Consider the following 26,259-nt stretch of genomic DNA (forward strand, 5'->3'; position numbering starts at 1 on the left):
ACAGCATCACTTTTCTCCCTGAGTAACTTAATTTACTGAAAGTAATTTCTTTCAGAACCACCTATCTCCTGAAAGGCATAAGATTGATAATCATTTCTCTACACCACAGAATTGTTTTTCATCTGTCTTCTAACTTTTTGAGTGATATCAGCATTAAGTCCAAGACTGATACTCAGAATCCAAACATCACTGACCCCTTTTCCTTTACCTGTTACATTAAACTGGATAGCAGTCAATGGAAATACCAACCCCAAAGTGCCTTTGTCAGCACCTTTCTCCATTTCATTCCACCTGCAGTAGTAGTACACTTCAGACCCAAAATATCACATTAGTATGCCATAATAAAGCATCCTAATAAATATCTTGCCTCTCTCTTCAATTCATCTCTAACCTGTAGTAGGACTAATATTTTTAAAAGGCAAATCTGAAAATGCTCTTTTCCGATTAGAAACTTTAAACGGTTCATCATTATCAAATGACTAAATCCAAACTCACTAGCCTAAATAAATTAGAGGCCCTCTATGGTTAGCACCAAACCAATATTTCTGGCCTCAGCTCTCAAAATTATTGTCTTCGTACCTCAGGATACAGATGGGTATACTTGCTGTTACCCAAACTTGACCTGCAGCTTCCAAGTTCCTAGAAGTTGCCAGACTGTATGAACATATCCATTTGATCCATAATCTAGGGCTGAAGTCTATGGATTCCTTCCTGCAGGAATAATTGGCTGGTCATTACCCTCAAAGGTAACTCCCTACTACCTCTCACAGATCTAGGCTTGTAACTCCTTTTTTGTCCATTTCTCTGCCTGCACTGCATTATAACTTTGTAAATCTTATCTTTCCTCCTGCCTTATCAGCTTCAAGAACTCATCCCTGAGTCTTATTCATAGTTTTGGTCCCTGCTGTGCTTAGTGCAAGCGCTTGACCAGAAGAAGTACTCAATAAGTCACTCAGCCTTTCTGGGTTTCAGTCCCTTTGTTGTAAATTGGAGATGCTAAGCAACTTACCTAATGGGATTGTGAAAAGCTAAAAGTGAGCCGTTGTGAAAGTTCTTAGGACGAAAGCTTTTGCAGCTTTGAGTTCTAAAGCCTGCTCTGCATCCTCACTCCAGCCTTTCATCTGCCTTTGCTCCTCCATCTGCTCTCAGGACTCTCTTCTTTTTTCTCAGGATTCAATTTTTTTTTCATTCTGTATTCTTAGGACCCCTTTGTTTTACTAACCAGGAAGTTCCTCCTATACATTTTAGTTTGCCTCTGTGTGCAATATACATAAATATCTGATTTGGTGTCTTTCAACACTAAGTAGGGGTCCTAACAAGTGGCTTCCAAAACTGCGCTAGTCTTTTTATGCATCCCCTGTTAGCAGATTTTTCTGAGAAAATTATGAAAGTGTTTATTTACACCAAGGCATGTATATCCAAAGTGTAGCCTGATGAGGTATGTCTTCTGGGAAAGGAATGTGTAAAGCAGAAAGCATGGTGGGATTTCAGAGACCGAGAGCAACAGACAGAAATTATAGAACTGAGAAGGTGATGAAGGTGAGAAAATGCAGGGAGAAAAATTGACAGGTTAGGTGTGCCCTTCCTCTTTAAGACTGCCATATTGCAGCACTTGGGATTTCTACACTAGGGGCAGAGTGTCGAAGGGCCTGAATTTAGAGTGCCTGACACTTTGACTTACCTACCTGAGAGATTTTTAGGCATAGAAGGTGTAGAGGAAGGAAGATCAGTTCTGGGGGTCCTTCATGCCCTGCCCCTAGCCTCAAGTCGCCTCTACCAACTCCCCGGCTTATGCAATATATGGCTGCATCTAGGAAGTCCCTTAAGCTGTTATCAGCTCAGGTGCTCATGGACTTCTGGGAATATGGAGCATCTACAGTGCCCCACACCTCCCTGATTTATAGGTATGTCAGAGTAGGAATGATCAGAACTAGGGACCTGAAAGAACATTGTATTTAACCCCTCATTTTACAATAATAATAATAATAATAATAATAATAATAATAATAATAATAATAATAATAATTAGAGTTTAGAAGGGAAAAAGTCATCTAAAATTTACATAGCTTGTTATTAGCAGAATAATATTTAAACCTAGGTCCAAGATCTTCTGTTAAGTCAGCTATGACCTTTCCACTATACAAATATAATCAGTATTCATAAGAAATGCTAAACACTATGAAGAGTGCTTAAGCCCCATATAAATTAATTTTAGCATTTGAACTTACTAGGACATTTGAAATTCGCACCTGTATCATCCATGAAATTGACCCTAAGCATGATAAGAAGCACTGATACACTGTAGCTGATTGCACACGTACTGTGATTATACACCAAATCATAGAAAATATTTGCCCTGATTAAGAAGGTGTTGAGAGCATTGCACTGTGATGCTTTCTTCACAAATGTTTACTGAATACCAATCAGGAGACCACTAGGTAATAGGAAAGAGTTGATAAAGTTTGGAGCTAGATGGACCTGAGTTTGAGTCTAGGTTTTACCACTTGCCTTGAGAAAGTTTCTAACCCACATACAGCTGCATTTTTTTTCACTGTAAAATAGGCAATAATATGACACAGAATGATTGGGATAACTAAACAATATAATTCATGAAAAGCATTTAGCTTACTGGCTGCCATATCTAATTGGACATTGAAGTCCCAAACGTTAAGCCCTGAAAGTAAAACAATTGGGAATAGGTATTGATCTAAGTATACAGCATAATAAGAATACTCAGAATAGCTTGAACAACTTATTTCTAGGAACACACTAGCAGATACATCTGGAAAAAATAGTGCTTACTAACAGGTGACTTACACTTGAACCTGATCAGGGAGGACAGTGAAAAATTAGCTTTAGAAAGAACCTCTCACTTTCCTAATGTTTATCTGAAACTAACCAAGATGAATATGTAGTAGCTTTTCAATAATCCAAATAGAATATTAGATTTGATTATTTATTCTTTCAGTTATATAAGATATTGTTTAATACATTGTTCTTGTTGTTGTTTGCTTCATGTATTTTGAAACTCTGTTTTTACATGAATTAACAAGATAATAAAAAAAGAAAAGAAGAAAAGAATTCCACTTACAGATAAAAAAATTCAGTGCACCACCTAATAAACCCTTAGATCTTCTCACAGTCACACTGATTCTCACAGGAAAAGATCAGGAAATCACCTGAGCCCTCATCAATACATATGGATTTATCACAATTTTATGTACATTTTTCCTTTGCCATTTGTGCTTGTGTTTAAATTTTTCCATATAAAACAAACAAACAACAACAAAAAAAACAGTTTGTTTATTATAAGGTCACAATCCCTACCCCGAAGGCTTATGGTATAAGGTGTATGTTAACATGAGTAAGTATAAATCAAGACATTCGTTCAATGTTAAACATGATTTTAGTCATGGGAATGTATAGATGTATAAGTACGCCAATTACTAGTCTAGTTTGGAATAGTGCTAAGCAAACATAACAGTTTAATAATTACAATGTTAAGAGATACAGGCATGATTTTAGGGGAAAACATAGGAGAATTTGCAATATTATAGGGCAGTTGGAGATGTCCAGGTGCATGTGATAGCTCTCATGACTCTCAAGGAATGAGCAAATATTATTTAGGCAAATATGGTGGTAGAATGCCTCCCAAAAGATGTTCGTGTTTTAAACCTATGAATGTGTTATGTTTCATGGCAAAAATTACGGACCACAAGATAGACTTTAAGATAAGGGTTTGCTTTCATTCACATGATCCAGGTGGACCTACTATAATCACATGAGCTGTTAAAAGCATAGAATTATCTCAGGCTGGAGACAGAAAAATATGGCAGATATATCAGAGATTCAAAACATAAGAGGCACTTGACCACCACTGCTTAAACGAGCCAAATGAAAAGCATGAGAAGTTGTGTGAATAGCTTCAGTAATGTGATTTGGACTTGCCAGCCAATATCTAACAAGGAAATGGAAACTTCAGTCCTACAACCACAGAGAACTGAACTGAACAAACAGCCTAAATAAGCTTCTAATAAGATTCTTCCTCGAGGCTTTTAATAAGGAATGCAGACCTGCCAACACCTTGATGTCAGCCTTAAGAGACCCTAAGCATTTAATGTTTCTGGATTTCTGACCTACAGAAACTGTAATATAAGAGATTTTTTTTGTTGTTGTAAGCTGCAAAATGTGTGGTAATTTCTCACGGAGTCGATATAAAATTAATACGGTGAAAAAAGGGGGAGGGGAAGAAAAGAAAAGAAAAAGGAAACCACAGTGAGCCTTAGGCAAAAGGAAGAGAACAGGAGACAAAGAACAAAAAAGGGTCATTCCTGGCAGATATGACAATACGAAACATGTATGAAGGTTTAAAAGGGAATGTTGGAGAAGAGTGGGTGGCAGAACAAGGGGGGTTCAAAGGCTTGAGGAGTGAGTTAGAAATTAGTAAGATATTAACCTATGCAGGCTGTGAATAATGACAATGGAGGGACCAAGTATTTTGGATATTAAGAACATTTCCACCATTGATATCAGCAGGAAAAGGAAGATACACTCAGACTTAGTGATAGAAAATTGAGAGTTCCTGTCTAATCACATCTTTCTTCTTCCGAAATAAAAAGTAAGATCCTAAGCTGGGAGTAAGTGATCAGGGTATTAGATGGGAGCAGTTTGAAAGGAAATAAAGTATGAAATGGGAAATATGGAAGTATTTAAGACCAGTATCAGGTGTCCATTACTATTTGTGCTTATTCATGAAACTCCTGAGTTTATTACCTCCTCAAATCTGTCCACCCTTTTAATCACACTACTCTTCTAGTAAAGTCTTTTTAATTTTCTTGACATCCTCCCCTGGAGCCTTATATCCTCTGACTTCCTTCTGGATGAGCTGCTTATGCAACTGTCACAAGGGATTTGACTAATTTGTCTCCTGGGTTGGAATTCTGTTTCCTGGATCTCATGTCTTTCTCTTCTTCATCTTTCATGCTTGTTTGCTGAAGGCCTTTCTCCTTCACACTTTATTTTAGGAAGCTGTTTTTCAGTTAGATACAATGTTTTTCATTTATATTCAACCCTGTTTTCCTCTCCTTTGCTCCACTGTTTTAACGAATATTTCCTATGCCACAAATTGTAGTAAGCACTGTCAAAGGGCTCATATTTTATTTTGGGATACTTATCTATAAAATGTTACTGTGTAACAATTATAATCCACTTGCTTGGGATAGCAGCAAAATCACATATTTATCAAGGGAATAATTATGAATATTTCCTCATCTGTGAAACAAAACATAGCAAGCAGGTAAGACTACATAAATGGGTGTTTTCCATTGCTCTTGCAATCATTAATTCAGACCTATCTGACCTCAATTTTTCTATGTCTACTTTTGGATTTGTTAGAAGTAGGAAAGTAAGAAAGAGTTCATTACTGTATATTTTTGAGAGTCAAGGGTGGAAGCACTTTCTAATGTAGGGTGGGGTAGAAGTGCAGCGCCATACAGTCCTCAAGCTGTAGTGTGACATAAACATGTAGCATTTGGTGTGCTGGGTAGAACCTGATAGAGTTAGGAATGAAAGAGGGTGCAGAATCTGAATTGAGGCTTCATAACTATGTGCATAGTTCCCCAAAGGGCAAAAGTTCAAATAACACCACATAAGACACAAATCCCATTCAGTAATACCTCCTACACCCTACACTCCTCTAATCTTGTAGGTTCAGGAGATTGTCCATGTACCAACGCCAACTTGCAGAATGTCTTCTCCTGCTATTTCATAAAGTAAATACACTTCCATTTGTTCTTAGCACCTCAAGCAGACACAGACTGGATGGGATCCGGCCAGCCCACAATGAGTAGGTGGCCCTAGTTTTGCTTAGAGAGAACAGGTACAATTCATGTTCTAGTTCTAGAAGAATGGAATATGAAACCAATAAGATAGCTTCAGCAATGGAGGTTAAATCATAGAAACAGGTTAAAGAAGTCAAGACCTCAGATCAGATATATCTCATGACATTGATAACCAGAGCCCTGTGATGGTGAGAGTGTCACTGTGATCACAGTTCTCATCAGTAAAGTAGATAAATAGTCTGAGATGTATCTCCAGATGGGCAAATGAGAGATCCAGACAGAGCCATGAATTCTTTGTTTTCAATGAACTGAATAGAAAAGGACTGTCAGCAGCAAATATCTGCTGAGCCCATTTTAGATTGGACAAATTTCCAAGGTCAAAAGATGGATTTTGAGTGTCGTTATTTATGGGTTGTGTTGTGAAAAACATTAGCCTAAATGTTCCTAGACAGCTTTTTACAGGTACATAAAAGAGCCAAACCATTGCTTCAAAGTCATTTAGATTTAAAGGAGTAAGTTAAGTTACTGTCATTTAAACCGTATTTTCCACTTATTATAGCAGTAATTTCATTATAAGTTATATTTGTGACAAGTCTGAAATCATTAAACAACAACATCCATTCAAAAAATTATTTAAACACCTGCTAAAGATCAGGCACAGTGTTGTCACCCTATAAATTACTGTGAGCATGCTGTGTGGTACATAAGGTCTAAACAATATAAATATACAAGGTACATTTGTAACATGTTTGAAAATTTCAAGAACAATTTATTTTTTATCCACTTTGATCTTATTTGTAATGTATATGGTTTTTAGCCTATGACTGATGACAAAGGCTCCATATAAAATGATTCTTTAGTAAAATTGTGATATATTTTACAGTAAAATATTTTAAGAGGTGATAATTCACTAAAGTATAATGAGATTGCTGGTATGTAAATACATGCAAATATAATAATTTATTAATTCATTTCTCAACTTTTTTTGTGCATATTTGGTATATTTCAGACCCTATTTTAGAGTCTGACGAGTAAAAAGATAAACAAAATATGATCCCTACCCATGAGTTGCTTACAGTTTGGTGGAGGAGAGGAAATAACTAACATAATTAAAGTACTTTCTGAGTACAGTGGACACAAAGCAGGCAGGGATCAGAACTACTTAAGGTTCAGGAAAATCCTAGAAAAAATATTGATTTATACTCTAACTTATGCACATGATATTTTGAAGCTGAACAGAATTTTGCACTTTTTCTTGATTTTAAAAAATGAGTAAATAAGCTGTATGTGTATATTATTATGTAATTTTAGGGCAGTTTATTTTACTTACTCTTCAAAACAAACATAGGAATTAGATAAATCAGAGATTGATGTCTTATTTTACAGGTGAGAAAATTAAGACCTAGAGAGGCTAGTTCCGCTCGCCCAGGATTTCATCTCTTATTTATACTTCCCTTCAAAGAGGGAATTATGGGGTCCAGAGGAAGAGGAAATATTTTCTTATATGACTCTCTGATTTAGGAAATCATTATTAGTTCATATGTTCATTCATTAATTTTTTCACTCATTATCTCATTATTTCCTTCTCTTATCCATTCATCTGTTTTTCAATTATTCTTTCATTATTACTTTAGCCACACAGATGATATCTGAATGGAGGGCCCAAGGTGAGTTTAATGTGGATAGACAGAGTAGAGTAAGAACAGACTTCTTCCTCAGAAAGCTTAGATTCCATCCGGGAAAGCAAATGATATGAAAGAGTGAGGAAAAGGTCATAGAAGAGATATGAGCAAAAGGCTGTTGAGTTCAGTGAAGATTGGCAGAGCCGAGTGCCAACATATCTCATGGTCACCCATTTGAGAAAAAAAAAATGACAGGAATCCTAAACTCTAATTCTGACTACTTAAATATTATAGCTGTCAAACTCCAAAATTTCAAACTTTTCAAACACCTGGTGGCAAAGGTCTTAGCAGCATCAGAAATCAATCATCCACATTAAACTTGCACATTGGTAATGATGTAAACCCAGCTCATAATTATCCCTATCTGTGCCTCTGTCTTTTTAAAAGCTGTGCCAGCCCATAACCAGAAGTAACTAGCATGTCACAAAGTTTCATGAAGTTAGTCCCAACTCCTCCAGAGAATAATCCCACTCTGTAGTGATGCTCAATATTCTCCCAGTTATTCTTGAAGAGAGACCATTTTTCTGCCTCTAGAGAACATTGACGTAATTAATTTCTGAATAAAACCCAAGGTGGTCCTGGCAGGTGCTAACCCAGTATACTAGATTAAATGATTGCTCACTGATCCTAGAATTTGAAGCGTGGCACTAACATTCCCCTGATTCCTACTCTGGTGTCTGGCTGCCTCTACTCCCAATATTCGATCATCTAGAGGTGTTAGATCTGCCAACGAGTTAGAACTTAACCCTGGGAAACATCTTGAGAAGTCTCTGCCATATCTCCTTTGTTCTAATAGAGTAGATGACAGAGTTTAGGATGGGAGGCACAAAGAAGTAGAGAGTAGACATGAGGATATAGACAGCATGGGGCAGGTCAGCTCCAAGGTGATGAACAATGGACACAGTAACCACAGGCACATAGAAGATGAGCAGAGCTGAGATGAGGGACACGCACATGTTGAGCATCTTCAGGTGCTCCTCCCAAGAGGCAATGGCTAGCACTGATTGCAGGATGAGTATGTGGGACATGAGGATGAATGCAGAGTCCAGACCAAAGGTAAACCACACAATGGACAGCCCGTAGTGGTTATTGAGGGAGACATCTGTACATGCCAGTTTAATCATATCCACATGAAGGCAGTAGGCATGGGAGAGCATGTTCCGGGTGTGGCAGAAGGGCAGTCTGTGCAGCAGCACTGGGAGAACCAAGATAAGAGCAAAGCTGCGGAGGTCAGTGCCCAGGCCCATCCCCCACAATGCATGCATTTGTGAGTGCTGAAGCATAGTGCAGGGGGTTACAGATGGCCACGTAGCGATCGAAGCTCATGGCCAGAAGGATGCCAGATTCTGTCCAAGTGAAGAAGTAGATGAAAAACATTTGGGCCAAGAAGGCACTGAAGGAGATCACTGGAGCACGGAAGCAGAGGGTAGCCAGCACAGTCGGCACTGTGGGGAAGGACACACCTAAGTCATTGACTGAGAGTAGGAACAAGATGTAGTGCACGGGCTGGTGCAAGCTCTGCTCCTCCTTGACAATGAGGAGGAGCAGGATATTGCCCACAATGGAGACTACATAAGAGAAGAAGGAGAGGGAGAGATAGCCAGGGCTCCATGGTCTCCATTCCTGGGAAACCTATCAGAATAAAGCTGGGAGCATCAGAGGCATTGATCCTGTGGTTGCCTATGAGAGGCTGGGGACATCTGTCATCAGCCAGATTGACCTTTTGTAGAAATTATACTGTGCGTTTAAGATTACTGCTATTTCTATGGAGAAGAAGGCAACATCCAGCTTTATTAAGTAAGATTACATATAGATTTTTTTCCTGAAATTCACTGGGAGAATGACCATGAGGTTATGAAATGCTAGCTGTTGAAAGAGAAGCTTTTTTTCCTAAATCTCTTTCAGAAGAATTGTAGATTAGGACTCTTTTTAGGGATGTTGACTAGCTCCTTTAGTCTCATTGGTAGGTCTCTGGATGCCCTCCTCATGGTCATTATCACAGATCTCCTTCATATGTCTCAAATTTCATAGCCATGATCTTAGTAGATCTACAAGAGATGTTAAAACTTGCACCCTGTCTGACAGATGAAGAATCAAGTGTCCAAGAAAGGGAGAGAGGTACCCCAGGTTTTCTAGTGAGAAAGTCACATGGCTAGAAATTGAATTTCGTATTCCACCTTCTATACTGAGCTACTTACATGGTCCAGAATCTCACATATGACACTGAAAGGTCCTTGCAGAAAGCCCAGAGAATCAATAGCTCATGAGAATCATTGCAGTGTACTAGTTAAGAGTTAAAAAAAAAAAAAAAAGTTGAGTCCTAGTGCTGCCTCTTAATAGCTACTGACATTAAGCTAATTTCTTAAACTCTTTGTCTCCTTTATATTTAAGATAGGGTAAAATAGAGTTGCTCTATGAATGTACATACACACATGCATATAAAAAGGAAGGAGCGGGGAAGAGAGAGGGAGAAAGAATTTGGACTTGAAACTGTTCCTACCTATCAGTAAGCTTATATATGCACTGTTATCATTGTTATTATTTAAAAGCATGTTTAGATGGCACATTGATTGTACCTTGTACTTGCTTTAACAAAATCCACATATATTTATTTAAAACTTAAATATGTATGTTTAAACCATGTATTGTCACAAAATAGATTATGGCACAGACAAGCAAAAGTAAAGTGCAAAGGATTAGAAATAATTGAGAGGAGAAAGAAAAATTATAACAAGGAAAACATTCTACCATTAACACATTTCCCCTATAAATTGCTAGATAATAGCATTTTTTTTTTCATTTTCACACCAGACTGTTGTTGTTCCTCTCACAAAATGTCAATCTTCCACAGGAGTAAAAGATGAGAAACAAGGCTGTGAGAAAATGTGATGAAGGAGTAAAAAAACCAAAACATTTCATATTCTTCCCCTTGTTCTCTCACACTGTGGATTTTCAGAAATAATCATTTGGTGAAGGAGATACATTTATTTCATATTTCATAATATTTCTGTAACATGTGCAAAACTCTTGCCTACCCTTTAGGCAAGTGTCCTCACCTAATGCTTCTGAAATTTAGGTATTGGATCCCCTTATGCCTTTCATGAGTAATTCCTAACATTTGAGTGTAACTACCCACCACTGAGAAATTTATTACATCATTGTTATATTTATTATTTTATATGACTCTTGGAAGAAAAATTGATTTTTCTCCAGCATATGGTAAGTATTATATCAATAAATAATCCAATTAGACATCAGGGATAAATTCCCCACCAGAGGGATCAGGGTCTGGGACAAAGTTACAAGGGCTTACTGCCCAAAGATGGGTTTGCTGAGCAGCAGGATTGGATTTGAAAAGGTGGGGAGGATGAACCAGATAAACCCTGGGAAGCCTGTACAGTGTAATGAGCCATATTAGTACCACATAAAGTAATGAATATTGAGGATTTTAGAAACAATGATTAGGAGATGATTAGGCCACCCACTGCTTGAACAACGCACCGTGTCACATGTTCCACTAAAAGGAAATCTAAAACTCTCTTAGCTAAAACCTGCTGCTGCAAAATAAGGTCATTTGTAGTACCTACTTTCTGTTCTAACTGGAGATGATGGAGTTCATCTCCTTCAGATAAGAACTCTGCTAATACTAGCATCCTCTCCGCTCCTTAATATTTTTCTCCGTATTCACATCATGCAAAAAGTGGGTGCAGAGGGTGAAGAGAGAAGTGATATATAGTTGGAGAGAGAGAGATAGGAGGGCAGGATAAAAGGCAGAGAGTGACAAAGAGACAGATAGAAGGAGATGAAAAACAGAGAGAAAATAATATGGAGTTGGAGAGTGCTAGTTAAGGAAAGCAAAATGCAAGAGCAGAGAAGGGATTTTAGGGAGATAGTGACTGCAACATTAACATGGAGAAGAAGAAGGAGGGGAGGACAAATGAGACTGAGAGCAGCTACAAGGCGATGTCCCAGCCTGCCCCAGATGCTCCAGGAGGAATGGGCTGTAATTCCACAGGCTAGGCCAAGGCTGTAGAAAACCTCACACTGACACTACATTCCACAAGAGCCAGCTTTTACGCTCTGAGTAGTGGAGGGGCTATAGCAAGCCGTAATATTCCCCAGCCAAACCCTATTGGGAATAGGCTTCTCACAGTGGGATCCCAGCATATGCCTCTTGCTGTCAACTTGCATGGGTGGTTGAACTTCTATGCAAAAGACAAGGCAACCCCTCCTCCCAGCCCTGCCCTAGACCATGTCCTCCTGGCTCCTGAGTTTCTGTAAGGGATGTATCCTAATGACCTCCAGGCAAACGAGGACAGTACCAAGAGACCTACTGTTTTCAAATGGTAAACCAAAAATGTAACTCATTCTTTCTGACCTCCAGCTCCAGGCTTTCTTTCTCCCAAGCCAATTTCCCACTCCAGGACCCTCTTCTCAGAAGATTTTCAAACCCCAGAGTGTAGGGTTGGTTAAAGTCATAGATGATAGAAATGGAATAGTCATCAATAATACTCAGTGTTTTCAGTATTCTCTGAACTTCATCAAGAACTTTATGGTCATTGTCTCTTTCAATCCTAACAACCAAACATGGAGGGAATTTCTTCCTATTTCACTGAGAAAACTGAGTGCTTGGGAGGTGAAATTAGGTTCAAAATTTTAATACTGTTGAGTTGCAGAGCTCTGTTCCAACACAGACTGTTCATTTATTTACTTAACATTTTCAGAACACATAACAAGATTTTTTTATCCAGCTAAAATTAAATACAAGGTTAGACTCTGCCAATAAGAAGCATTAGAGGCAAATGGGAAAACTGAAGAGGGTAAGGGATATTCTTTTCCTGATGGCTTTCTTTTTTTGTCATTGTCATCCAAGCAACTATTTTATCCTGTGGAACAGTAGTTGATTCTAATAGAAACATCCTGTGGTGTTTTTGCTTTGTTTTTGTTTTATTTTGTTTCCTCCTTTTTTAGAAACAGCCTCATTATATCCCCCAGATATACCAACTCCAACTGTCTGAGGTTCATCCTTAGAGATCTGACCCCAATCTGGAAGGATCAGATTGGGCAGATGAATAAATACTTAGCTTGATGCTTCAATTAGGGAACTCGAAACATCATTGTTTAACATAGGAATTAGCAGAAGCAGAAAAAAATGTGGATTATGTGATGGAAACTTCATATGCTTGAACAAGTTAATGGCAATAAGTACTTTTTGTAGTTCAAAAAAGATTATATCAAAGAAAGGCCATCGTTTTATGTGAATTAACCAAATACCTGATATTACGGGCAGGCACACCATCGTCCCTTGAATACAGCCCTTTGTTTGCCAAAGAGGATGTCAGATTCTAACTTCAGTGACAACAGTCCCCCAGCCACTCTCTTCCTCACAGGGATACCAGGGCTGGAGGCTGCCCACTTCTGGATTGCCATCCCTTTCTGTGCGATGTATCTGGTAGCACTGGCTGGAAATGCTGCCCTCATCCTGGTTGTTGTCACACACAATGCACTTCGTGCACCCATGTACCTCTTCCTTTGCCTTCTCTCATTCACTGACCTGGCTCTTGCCTCCACCACTGTGCCAAAAATTCTGGCCATTTTGTGGCTCCATGCTGGTGAGATATCCTTTGGTGGATGCCTGGCACAGATGTGTTGTGTCCATTCCATTTATGCTCTGGATTCCTTGGTTCTCCCTCTCATGGCCTTTGATGGATATGTGGCTATCTACAACCCACTGAGATACACAACCATTCTCAGCAATACAGTCATGGGCAGAATCGGACTTGTTGGGATATTCCATATTGTAGCTATTGTTTCCTGCTTCACTTTCTTGCTGAGGTGACTGCCCTACTGTGGTCACCATGCATGACACATACTGTGAGTATATGGGCATTGCTCGACTGGCCTGTGCCAACATCACCATCAATATTGTCTATGTGGTTCTGCTGGGCATGGGTCTAAATTTCATCCTCATTGCCACCTCCTATGGTTTTGTCCTCCATGCTGTCTACTGCCTTCCATCTCAACATACCAGGTGCAAGGAGCTCACTACCTCTGGCTTCCACCTTGGTTATCTCGTTTTTCTACATCCCTGCTTTCTTCACCTTTCTCATCCACTATTCTGGTTACCACCATGTCTCCAAGCATGTGCAGATATATCCAGCTAATCTCTATGTGCCGGTGCCTCTTTTGCTCAATTCTATTACCTATGGGGTTAGAACCAAGGAGATTCAGACTTGAGTTCTGAAAATACTTGGAAAGGCCTCAGTATGAGTTCTGAGCAGAAGTTGGACGTAAGGAAAATAAATCGGTAGGGTAGTTTTCTAGATAAACTTACACAGATACAGACCTATGATGTGAGAGGGATGGTATGGCATGGGAGGACAGCTGAATTGGATTTATTATTGATCACTGAATTTACTCCTTTAGCAGTTTTCAATTACCAGAAATGAGATAACATTTTCTCCATTGTCTGGAAGAGGCTATAACTTGCTATAGGAAGGCAGTCCTGGTCTGGAGAAGATAGTGCATCTCATGGTGGGAATATTCTACCAGAAGATCAAATAAAAAACAAAGAAATTAAAAAGAAAATAAATATTTCGAGTGAATTTGAATCTAAACTCCAAAATTTTGGGTAGTGGTTAAACATACAAGGTCTAAAATCACAGTGCCTGGGTTTGAATCTTGGCTCATCCACTTAGAACTTTTCTGTTTTGAGCCTGCTGCTGAATCTTTCTATGCCTGCCATGGTCAACTGTAAAATGAAGTAATGATATTACTTAACTTTTGAGATTGTGATAAGGAATGACCTTAGAACAGTGCCTGAAATGTAATATTCTTAATAAATGAATATAATATGTAAAATTTATGTAACTTCTCAAAATATTATTAGTGAATGTTTATAACTAATCTAATACATCTTTACATCATCTTGCATTACAGAATTATTATAAATGTATTATAAAATTATTCTATAAAAGCTAGATAGTACTTGTGAGATGGTTAATGATTAATGAAATTATATTTTCTCCCATTACTCCTCCACTTTTGAATTTTTTACCTTTAATCATAAATTTATTCCTTAGGGAGCATTTAGGGAAACTTTTTTGAAGTCCAACTGCCTTTTTTCATAGCATCTCATTGACTGCATTTACTAAGTGTATCTTTCTAAGTTTATCCTACTTTGAACTTGTTGAGCTTCTTAAATGTGAACATTAATGTTTTTCATCAAACTAGGGAAGTGTTTAGCCTGTATTTCTTCAAATATTCTTTTATGTTTGGGGGGGATGGAGTCTGAACTTGTGACCTTGTTATAAGTCTGTGCTCTAACCAACTGAGTTAACTGGCCAGCCTTCTTTACATAACTTTTTCCCTCCTTTTTTTTCTTTTTCTTTTTTTCTTTTTTTTTTTTTTTTTGCTTCTCCTTTTGTGACTTCCATACACATATGTTGGTATGCTTGATGGTGTCTCACGGGTTTCTAAGGCTCTGTTTATTTTTCTACCTTCTTTTCTCTTTAAGTTATTTAGAATGGATTATCTCCATTGACTAGTCTTCAAGTTTGCTGATTCTTTCTTCTGTCTCATCAAATCTGTTGTTGAGCTCCTGTAGTGAATTTTTCATGTCAGTTTTTATACTTTTTGACTCCAACATATGTGTGTCTGTGTGTGTGTATATATATACATATATACATAGATACATACATATATATGTATACATAGATACATACACATATATGATCTCTTTGGTGAGAAAGTTCTCTTATACTTTAATTCTTTAAATATAGTTTCCTTGAGGTCTTTGAATGGATTTAAAATAGCTGGCTTAAAGTCTTGGTAAGCCCAATTGTTTGGTCTTCCTTGGGGACTGTTTCTATTGGTATTTTTTTTTTCATTGTGTATGGGCCAATCTTCCTTGTTTTTGTTCTTGTTGTTGTTTTGTTTTGTTTTTTGTTTGTTTTGTTTTGTATGTCTCATAAGCTTCTGTTGAAAATTGTACGTTTTAGACAATATTATGTGACAACTCTGAAAATCAGATCTTCCCCTCTCCCAGGGTTTGTTTTGTTGCTATTTGTTATTGTCATTTTTGTTGTCTGTTTACTGATTTTTTTTTTTTTATGAATTCAGTAACACCAACTTTTGTCATGTGTAGTCACTGAAATCTCTGCTTTGTTAGTTTAGTGGTCAGTCAATAATTAGAAAGAGATTGCCTTAAATACTTTGAAACAGTAAGTCTTTCTGTCTTTGCTGAGGACTCCAGATGCATACTGGGGCACAACTTCAACACTCAGCCATTCAGTTTACAACTCTGCTTTAAACTTTATTTTCTGCTTGTGCAGAGCCTTACGGCGAGCCAGAGGTAAGAGCTTATGGTGTTCTCAGATCTTTTCTGAGGATATGTACAGCCCTGAACATGTGCAAAGTTATGGACACGCACATGGCCTTCTATATCCCTAGAGCTATGTCAAAAAATGTCTTAAGCTCATGTTAATATCGTATTTTTTGGCTTTTCTGTTTTAGCTTTTTAGTTAGTTTCTTGTATGCCCTAACTATTATCCACTATTGCAAGCAGCTGCACAGTTAATTGCCTGTAATTGTTTTTGACAGTCGCCCATGGGAAAAAGCTATTCACACCGGGTGAGCTCTGGATCAGGTTAAATTTAGAGTCTTGCAAGCATGGCCCTCAGGGGAATCTCTAGACAAGTGAAACAATGACGGTTCTCTGAAAAAGAGACTTTGAGAGAGTTCCAGCCCAGTCTTCACCCTCTGGATGCCACCAGGCTACTGGGTTTCACTGTAAAAGCAGGCTGTTATCTTTTAACGCAAGTGCAGAGCTGGAGAGTGGGGGATGAGATTAGGGCAAGTCACAACAACACAAAGTTACTGATTTTACCAAAATTCAGCCCTTTTTTAAAAAATAAAGATTCCCTGGATTGAGGCAAATCTTTGTTTTCTTATAGAGTTCTGAAAGAGATGATGCTGACAATATTTTGCCAGCTTTTTCATTGCTTTAATGGAAGAGAACATTTTCAGAGGTCTTACTCTGCCATTTTTACAGACATCACTACCCTACTTTATATTTTTGGTGGGGGCAGACATGGAAACCAAAACATTCATTATAGGAAAAGGAAGGAAGTATGCTGTAATTAGGAAAATAGCTTTTGGATCAGATACAGAGTAAATAAATAATCAGTCATATGATACTGTCATAATCTAAACTTTAATTTCCTCACATCTTTGAAGTAGAAATTATAATATCTTACACATTTTTCCTATGGGGTAATTGTGAGCATAAACAAGTTTTTTACTTAGCTTGGCACATGGTAACAAGCAATGAACATTATTTCCTTTTCTTCACCATCATCTACTAACCTTTTGGTACAAAGAAAAGACAGAGAGAGTGGAAATCAGAGACACTGTCTCCAGTCAGCTGTAGGATTGCTCAAGCAAGAAGGCTATGGCTGAGAAAGGGACTTCTGACTTCACTGACATGCATAAGCAAATACCCATAGGCCCCTCATATTTTTCTCATAAGAGTACTGTCATACTGAAGCCAGGCCAGAAATCTTCCATTCATCCTTGACCACTTATTCTTATCTTTAATGTCCAAGCACTTGTCAAGTCTTATCGTATTCCTAAAAATTGTCTTGCCACTTTATTTGTACTGTATATGACTAACTTTAGACCTTCACCATCAGAATTACTGAAGCAACTCCCTAACTGCTCCTTGCACCAACTCTGTCAGAATCCATCCATTTCTTGCCTTGGCTGACAGACTGATCATTCTAAAACTCAAGTCTTCCTGCTTAAGTTCTTCAAAACATACACATTACCCTTTGTTTAAAACCTAAATAATGGCTCAGGCATATGTCGTTCTTCAGGAATTGGTCTGCACTTGTCTCTGTACTTCTCCTACCCATTGACTTTTGGGCTGAAACAATCTCTTCTTCTGTTCCTTGAGCAGTAAAAGAAGCGTATCTATTATGGTCTGGTGTTTGTCACTATGCCATAAGCTACTCAAGCACATAGTCATCAGCCATCTGATTCCTTTATGCCTTTTTCTTGTTTCTCATTCACTCCTAAATGCACTGTTCTATCATGTTACCACATTCTAAAACTGCCTTCACTGTCACTGCTGAACTCAATATTACTAATGCAATGGACTCTCAGTCCAGAAATTGATACACTTGACTGTTTCCTATTTCCTGATTGTTTCTCTCTTCTTGGATCAGTAATATCATGTTTACTTGGTTCTCCACCTATCTCCATATTTATTTTCTTCAGTTTTCTTTACAAATAACTCTCTTTTTTCTCTCCTAAATATTAACCTTCTCCACAGGTCTTTTTCAAGTCTGCTTCAATTTTGTCCTTATGTACTCATCCTGATAGTGGAAATGTCAGATTTCCACTATCTCTGACACACTGATGACTCTCAAATCTATATCTGTAGTTCTAATTTATTTTCTTTCCAACTAACTGCTTGGCATCGATAATTGACTGTTTCATAAGAGCTTTAAAATCAACATACCCAGGGCCGGGCCCATGGCGCACTCGGGAGAGTGCAGCGCTGGGAGCGCTGCGATGCTCCCACCGCGGGTTCGGATCCTATATAAGAATGGCCGGTGCACTCACTGGCTGAGTGCCGGTCACGAAAAAGACAAAAAAAAAAAAAAAAAAAAAATCAACATACCCAAAATATGAATGTAAATTTATTCTCCTTTCTAGTTTTATTTTCTCAATGAATGCCATAATATTTGTAGCTCACTAAACCAACAATCTGGGTTTTCTTCGAACATTTTTCTTTCATTAGTCCCACATATGCATTAATCACAAAAAGCTAAATATTCTACTTGCTGAGTACAAGTAGTGCAGAGAGCTCCAAGGGTGCAATGAATGTCAGAAAATGTCCTAAGGGGAAAGAGAGAGAAAACCAACCAGATCAAAGAGAATGATTCCCAGGTAAAACTAAGGTTTGAGGCAATGGATTTACATTATGTTAATTTATGGATATTTAGGACATTTTCCCCCATAGTATTTGCTATGGATGGAATCCCCTCCCCCAGTTTTGTAAATTAAAGTCCTAATCCCCAATGTGAGCATATTTGGAGATAGGTCCTTTGGAAGATAATTAAAGTTAAAGGAAGTCATAAAGGAAGATCCCTGATTCCATAGGATAAATGTCCTTATAAGAAGAAATACCCCTCTCACAGTATGGGAGAGATACTCAAGGCAACAAATCAACAGAGACTAGGATTTAAACTACACGTTACACAAACTGGATCTGGCAGATATACACAGAACATTTCACCCAAGAACTAAAGAATATACTTTCTTCTCACCAGTTCATGGAACATTCTCCAGGATAAACAACATATTAGGTCATGAATCTAGCCTCAACAAATTTTAAAAAATTGAAATCATTCCAAGTATTTTTTTCAGAGCACAATGGACTAAAATTGGAAATTAATAATAAGCAAACTCTGGAAACTACACAAATACATGGAAACTAAATAAAAGGCTCCTGAATGACCTATGGGTCCAAGAAGGAATCAAACAGAAGATCAAAAAAATTATAGAAACTAATGAAAATAAAGATACATCATACCAAAACCTGTGGGACACTGCAAAAACAGTATGAAGAGGTAGATTTATTGCAATAATACTTACATCAAAGGAATGGAAAGATGTCTAATAAATGACCTAGCACTACTCCTCAAAGAACTTGTAAAACAACAATCCAAACCTAAAGGTCATAGATGGAAAGAAATACTTCAGATCAAAGCAGAACTAAATGAAATAGAGATCCAAAAAGCAATAGAAAAGATCAACAAAACAAAAAGTTGTTTTTTTGAGAAGACAAGTAAAATAGACAAAGCATTTGCTATGTTAACGTAAAGAAGAGAGAAGACCCATTTAAAAGAATCAGAAATGAAAAGGAAGACATTACAACTGATACCACAGAAATACAAAGAATCATTAAAGACTATCATAAACAACTGCATGACAACAAGTATGAAAATCTGGAAGATATGAATAAGTTTCTAGATACATAGAAACTACCCAGACTGAACCAAGAAGAGACAGAAAACCTGAACAGACCAATAACAAACAAGGAGATTGAAGCGGTAATCAGCAACCTTTCAACGAAGAAAAGTGTGGGTCTGGATGGCTTTACAGTTGAATTCTACCAAATTTTAAAGAGAAGTTAATACCAATTTTCCTCAAACTATTCCAAAAAATTGAAACAGAAGCTGCTCTCCCAAACTCATTTTATGAGGCCAACATAACTCTGATACCAAAACCAGATAAAGACACAACAAAAAAAGAAAATTACAGGCCAATATCCTTGATGAACCTAGATGCAAAAATGCTCAACAAAATATTAGCAATCAGAATACAACTACACATTAAAAAAATCATGCACTATGATCAAGTGGGATTCATCTCAGGGATGCAAGGATGGTTCAACATATGAAAGTCAATAAATGTGATATATCACATCAGCAAACTCAAAGACAAAGACCATATGATTATCTCAATAGATGCTGACAAAATTCAACATCCCTTCATGATAAAGACTCTCAACAAATTAGGTATAGAAGGAAAATACCTCAACACAATAAAAGCCATAAATGACAAGCCCACTGCCAGTATCATTCTGAATGGGGAAAAACTGAGGGCCTTTCCGTTAAGAACAAGAACAAGACAAGGATGCCCACTCTCACCACTTCTATTTCACATAGTGCTGGAGGTACTAGCCAGAGTAATCAGGCAAGAGAGAGAAATAAAGGGAATCCCAACTGGAAAAGATGAAGGCAAACTTGACCTATTTGCAGATGACATGATACTATGTATAGAAAAACCTAAAGACTCTATCAAAAAACTCATAGAGCTGGTTAATAACTTCATTAATGTTTCAGGATACAAAATAAATGCCTGAAAATCAGTTGCACTTATATATTCAGATAATGAGCTAAAAGAAAGAGAAATAAAGTAAGCCCGTTTACAATTGACACACACACACACACACACACACACACACACACACACACACACGCAAAATACCTAGGGATCAATTTAACCAAGGCAGTGAAAGACCTCTACAATGAGAACTACAAACCATTTCTGAAAAAAATTAAAGACAAAACAAAAAGATGGAAAGATATGCCATGCACTTGGATTAGAAGAATTAATATTGTGAAAATGTCTATACTACCCAAAGCGATCTACAGATTCAATGCAATCACCACCAAAATACCAATGACATTCTTCACAGAAATAAAAAAAAAAAAACAATCTTACCCTTCATATGTAACAACAAAAGACACTAAATAGCCAAAGCTATGCTGAGTAAAAAAAAATAAAGCCAGAGGCATAACACTACCTGACTTCAAATTGTACTACAAAGCTATTGTAACCAAAACAACATGGTACTGGTACAGCCATCTGATATTTGACAAAGACAACAAAATCTACAATCTGCCTCGTTAAGGGACTGCCTTGATATCCATATGCAGAAGAATGAAACTAGTATTCACCTCTCACCATACACTAAAATCAACTCAAAACTGATTAAATACTTAAGTATGAGACCTGAAACTGTAATATTACTTAGGGAAATAGGTGAAACACTTCAGCAACTATGTCTGGGCACAGACTTTATGAACATGAGCCTGAAAGCAGAAGCAGCAAAAGAAAAAATAAACAAATGAGACTATATCAAACTAGAAAGTTTCTGCACAGCAAAGGAAACTATCAACAGAGTGAAATGGCAACCTACAGAGTGGGAGAAAATTTTTGCAAACTATGCATCCTATAAGGCATTAATATCCATAATATACAAGGAACTCAAGCAATTATACAGTAAAAAAAAAAACAAATAACCCAATTAAAAAATGGCCAAAGGAGCTGAATAGACATTTTTCAAAGGAAGACATACAAATGGACAACAGGTACATGAAAAAATGCTCAGTATCACTAGTCATCAGAGAAATGCAAATTGAAACCACATTGAGATATCATCTCACCCCAATTAGACTGGGTATAATCAAAAAGATGGTGAATAACAAATGCTGGTGAGGGTGTGGAGAGAAGGGAATACTCCTATACTGTTGGTGGGACTGTAAATTAGTACAAACATTATGGAAAACAGTATGGAGTTTTCTCAAAGAACTACAGATAGGTCTTCCATATGATCCAGCAATCCCACTTCTGGGTATATTCTCAGAGCAATGGAAATCATGTCAAAGGGATACCTACACTCCCATGTTCATCGCAGCTCTGTTTACAATAGCCAATACATGGAAGCAACCTAAATGCCCATCGATGGATGATAAGGATAAGGAAATTGTAGTATATACACACCATGGAATACTACTCTGCCATAAAAAAAGAATGAAATTCTCCCATTTGCACTGACATGGATGAGTCTGGAGAAACTTATGTTGAGTGAAATAAGGAAAGCACAGAGGGATAAATATCGTATGTACTCACTCATATGTGGGAGCTAAGAGAGAAAGAAGGAAGGAAAGAAAGACCATAGTAGTGCATTGGACTTGCAGAGGGAGAGAACATTCTTTGGGCTACAAAGCGGAGTGGGGGGGAAGGGGGAGGGAGAGGTTGGGGATAATTGGGTGGGGGACATGAGGTACGAATGCAATTTGTGGTAATGAGTATGCTGCCAGTATGAATGTGGCCCTCACATCATGGGATTACAATCAGGTTGTATCTCATGAATATTCATAAGCAATAAAAAAAAGAAGAAGAAACCCCAGAGAGCTCCTTCCCCACTCCTCCCACAAAGGAAAGGCCATGTGAGAACAACGTGGGCTTCTACAAGCCGGGAAGAGAGCCCTTGCCAGAAACCCTACACTGCTGAGCCATGATTTGGAACTTCTAGCCTCCAAAAAAACTACAATAAATACATTTCTGTTGTTTAAGCCATGCAGCTTTGATATTTTGAATGGCAGCTCTAGCGTATTAAAAGAGTATTCAATAACACCATTAATAGGAGTATAGAAACTGAATGGTAAGAATTATCCAGGTTAAGAAGAAAGGATATTCTGCAAAGAAGAACAATGAACAATGGCTAAACTGCCAGTTAAACCATCACTGGCAGAAAGAGATCAGTTTTTTATGATTCTTTCTTTGTTAATATTATGATTACAAACATAGTTATAAAACTTCTGTGATCTTAAAAACTCATTTATACTTCACGCATAGTAATTTTCTCATCTAGTGCATTTCACCGTGGGAACAAACAAAAGGACAATTACAATTCCTGATTTAGAACAAGCTTCTTTAATTAATAATTAATGAAATCATCATATAGCTGACGACAGCCTGCTTTCCCTGTCTGTTACATATTTACTTTAAAAACAATGTATGGCTTTAGATTAGAGTAATCTGGCAGTGTTTGGAAGTTCTAAATTTAAATATATTGTAGATTATGCAGGACAGCTGAGTGACTTTGCCTTTCATATCCCAGGTCTAAAGTTAAACAAGTCAAAATTACTAAAGGGGAATTTCTTCACAGAAAAGTAACAAAAGATTTAAATACTAAAGATTGCTTCTTTTACATGTTATCTTAAGGATATTTTGCAGTTGTAATCAAATATTTATCATTAGGATATGTTGTCACTAGGAAGAAAAATATCCCCAAACAGTTGAAGTATGACATTTAGTAATTATACGCATATATATAATTGAAATATTTTTAAAGACTACTATATATTTCATAATTCACTAGATAACTGCTAAGAACAACAACAACAAAAAAAGTGTGCATGTATTTTTTCAAAAAAAGGTGTCGTGAGAAAAGATAAGCACTTTTTAATTACAAATTATTTTTATCAAATTATATCATGAAATATTTTCAAATAATAGTCAACTGTAACATCATTCAATCTTACAAATTATTACTTTTTTAACATGTATAATTTTTCCTTACATTAAATAATAAACACAAATTTTAGAGATCTAACAAAATAAATTAATTTATATCTGATTTTTATACATGATTCATATTTACTCAATCCCAAAATGCCATACAAGTTATATTTCATACATGAATACATAAGTAGCAAAGGAATATCATGCCGAGTGTTAAGCTATTGCCTCTCAGCTCTAAAGCCATCCTACTATGCTCTGCTTTATGATACCTAGGCTGGGACTACACTTTTCCTCTGCCACCTAGCTACACGTTAGACAATGCCAATAGGAGGCATTAGAAGCAGACTGGAAAGTCAGAAGATGAATGAGAAATTTTCTTTTTCTATTCATGTTGTATTTCTGTCAGTGTCACCCAAGAACCTGTTTTTCCCTTGGCAATGGCAGTTGATGCTAATAAAAGTAGTGGGTTCTAGTTTACATTTGTCCCTTACTTTTAACCAACCTCTTCATGTCCCTCAGCTATACCAGTACCACCTGAGTGGGACCTCTCTCCAGAAGTCTGGGTCCCAGCTATGTGAGTACCCTCCTTTAACTATCAGATAACCAGAACCTCCTCTTGTAGGACTGTTGATGATTATAGTAGTTACTCTCACTTATGGTGTAATTCCCACAATGCAGAAACAAAAGTTTCTCCATTCCCAGCTACATAAGTTACATAAACAAGTGTTCTCAGAGCTTAATTATATGTAAATAAAATTAAAAATAACTGAGTGTGAACCCTATCTTATTACATCAATATTGGCTTGTGCGTACATGAGGAATTTTTAAAGAGTGAAAAAACAAGTTGTATCAAATATCACTTAAAAATATGTTTACAAAAAATATTTTCCTTTTTTTAATAATTCTAAAAATTTAAATATTTTCATATTGCTTTTATTAATGCACCCTTATAATAACTGATATAAAATAATATTTGGAGCCTATAGAAAATAAAATAATTCCAATTGGCATAAATATTATTTTAAGTATGAGAGAGTGATTATAACGAAATATTTAATAAAAACTTAGTACGAAAATGCGGTATAATGGAACAAACTCAAGAAGGCAAAGCAATATTATTAAATGTTTGAGTTAAAAAAAAATTTGTTCATATATTTTGAAATGGATAATTTTGAGTTCAAAATTTCTACAGTGTAAAGATTCCACAGAATACATTTTAAATAGTAATATGGCAATGGAATACTGCTCAGCCATAAACATGAATGAAATCCTGTCATTTGAAGTAATATGGATATGCCTGGAAAACATTATGTTAAGTGAAATAAGTCAGGTACAGAAAGATAAATACCACATATTTTTTAGAATTGTAGGTTCTAGAGGCTGGGAAGAGCAGGAGATAGAGGGAGGTTTGTTAATGGATACTGATCTACAGCTACATAAGAAAAATAGGTTCTAGTGTTCTATAGTAGTGCTAGCTGTCTATAATTGGCAATATTTACTGTATATTTTGAAAAAGCTAGAAGAGAAAAATTCAAATGTCATCACAAAAAATGATAAATATTTTGGCAATGGATATACCGATTACCCTGATTTGATCATCACACATAGTATACACGTACCAAACTGTCACTCTGTGCCCCATAAATATGTACATTACATGAAAACTAAAAAATAAAATAAAATAGTGATATGAGACACTTTTCAATGTCAATATTTACAATATACTGGAAATTACATCCCTTTCTACTATTTAAATTTTTAATGATAATTTTTATGTCAAATTAAAGTACCTAAAGAAAAAGTGTTTTGAGGAAACACCTGCATAAAAATCCTAAAGGCCACTATGTTGAATTAATTTAAGAGGAGAAAGGTATGTTACAAGGGAAGAGATTGCAGTACTCTGAAGTCAAGAAGGAAAAATTAATTAACCCTGGGAGGGGGCTTTGATGCAAGTAATAACTGGAGCAAACACTTGATAGATGTCTAATATCACGGGATATGAAAGGATCTGGCTAGAGCACTAAGGTCCTTTCCAGAGAGGATTGGCTTCATTGGCACACAACCGGGATATTTGAGTGGCCATGTTCAGAAGGGTCCAAAGCTTTGTTTAATACTCTGCTGTCACCATTCCAAAATTATTCTTGCTTTTATCTTTGTGCATGCATGTTGTTTAAAAAGTCTGATGGTGCAAAAGTGTATGCATCTGTCCACTATCATTAGTTGCCGCACCATACACATGAATCCTTCATCATGCCCCATGATCCCAGAATTCTGATGTAATCACAGTGAGTGAGAATTCAAGGGACTCACAAAAGTAAAGAGAAGAGGAGAGAAAAAGAAAACAAGGAAACAAGAGAGAAAGTAAGAGACAAGAATGGAGAATAAAACATAGAGACAATATTTAATTTCCACTTTACTTGAAAATTCACTGGAAAATTTTTCTTGCTCATTTCTTCCTCATTTATCAACTACTCCTTCTCTCTCTCTCTTTCCACAGATGCACAACAAATCAAATCCCTAGAGGAGACCACCTGGATTTTCACACCTGAGCATCCCAGAGTCAATAAATAACCTCACTGATAAGCCCCTTGAGCAGAGGAGGCTGGAATACAGAGCTGAGCTAAAGACATTCAATGAGACCAGATAATTGAGAAAGGATCAGACACGCCATCAGAAATTGCACATTCAGATCTTCTGCTCTCTCATACCACAGCCACTTGAATCAGCAGAGAAACACAGAACATAACTTTGCATGCAGATACACACCTCCTACCCACGCTGTTGCCCCACCACACTCTCTCCCACACAGCTCCACAACATACAGTGCTCCTTTATGCAGAACTGCATATTCA

The 26,259-nt window shown here is 37.0% G+C and overlaps 2 pseudogenes; one reads left to right on the forward strand and one right to left on the reverse strand.

The window, feature by feature from the left end:
- Positions 1-8,256: 8,256 nt before the first annotated feature.
- Positions 8,257-12,821, reverse strand: LOC134376353 (olfactory receptor 51I2-like; annotated as a pseudogene).
- A 24-nt stretch (positions 12,822-12,845) lies between these two features.
- LOC134374612 (olfactory receptor 52D1-like) lies at positions 12,846-13,792 on the forward strand (annotated as a pseudogene).
- Positions 13,793-26,259: the final 12,467 nt, after the last annotated feature.

Source organism: Cynocephalus volans, chromosome 4, assembly GCF_027409185.1.
Source record: "Cynocephalus volans isolate mCynVol1 chromosome 4, mCynVol1.pri, whole genome shotgun sequence".
In the NCBI taxonomy this organism is placed as follows: domain Eukaryota; kingdom Metazoa; phylum Chordata; class Mammalia; order Dermoptera; family Cynocephalidae; genus Cynocephalus; species Cynocephalus volans.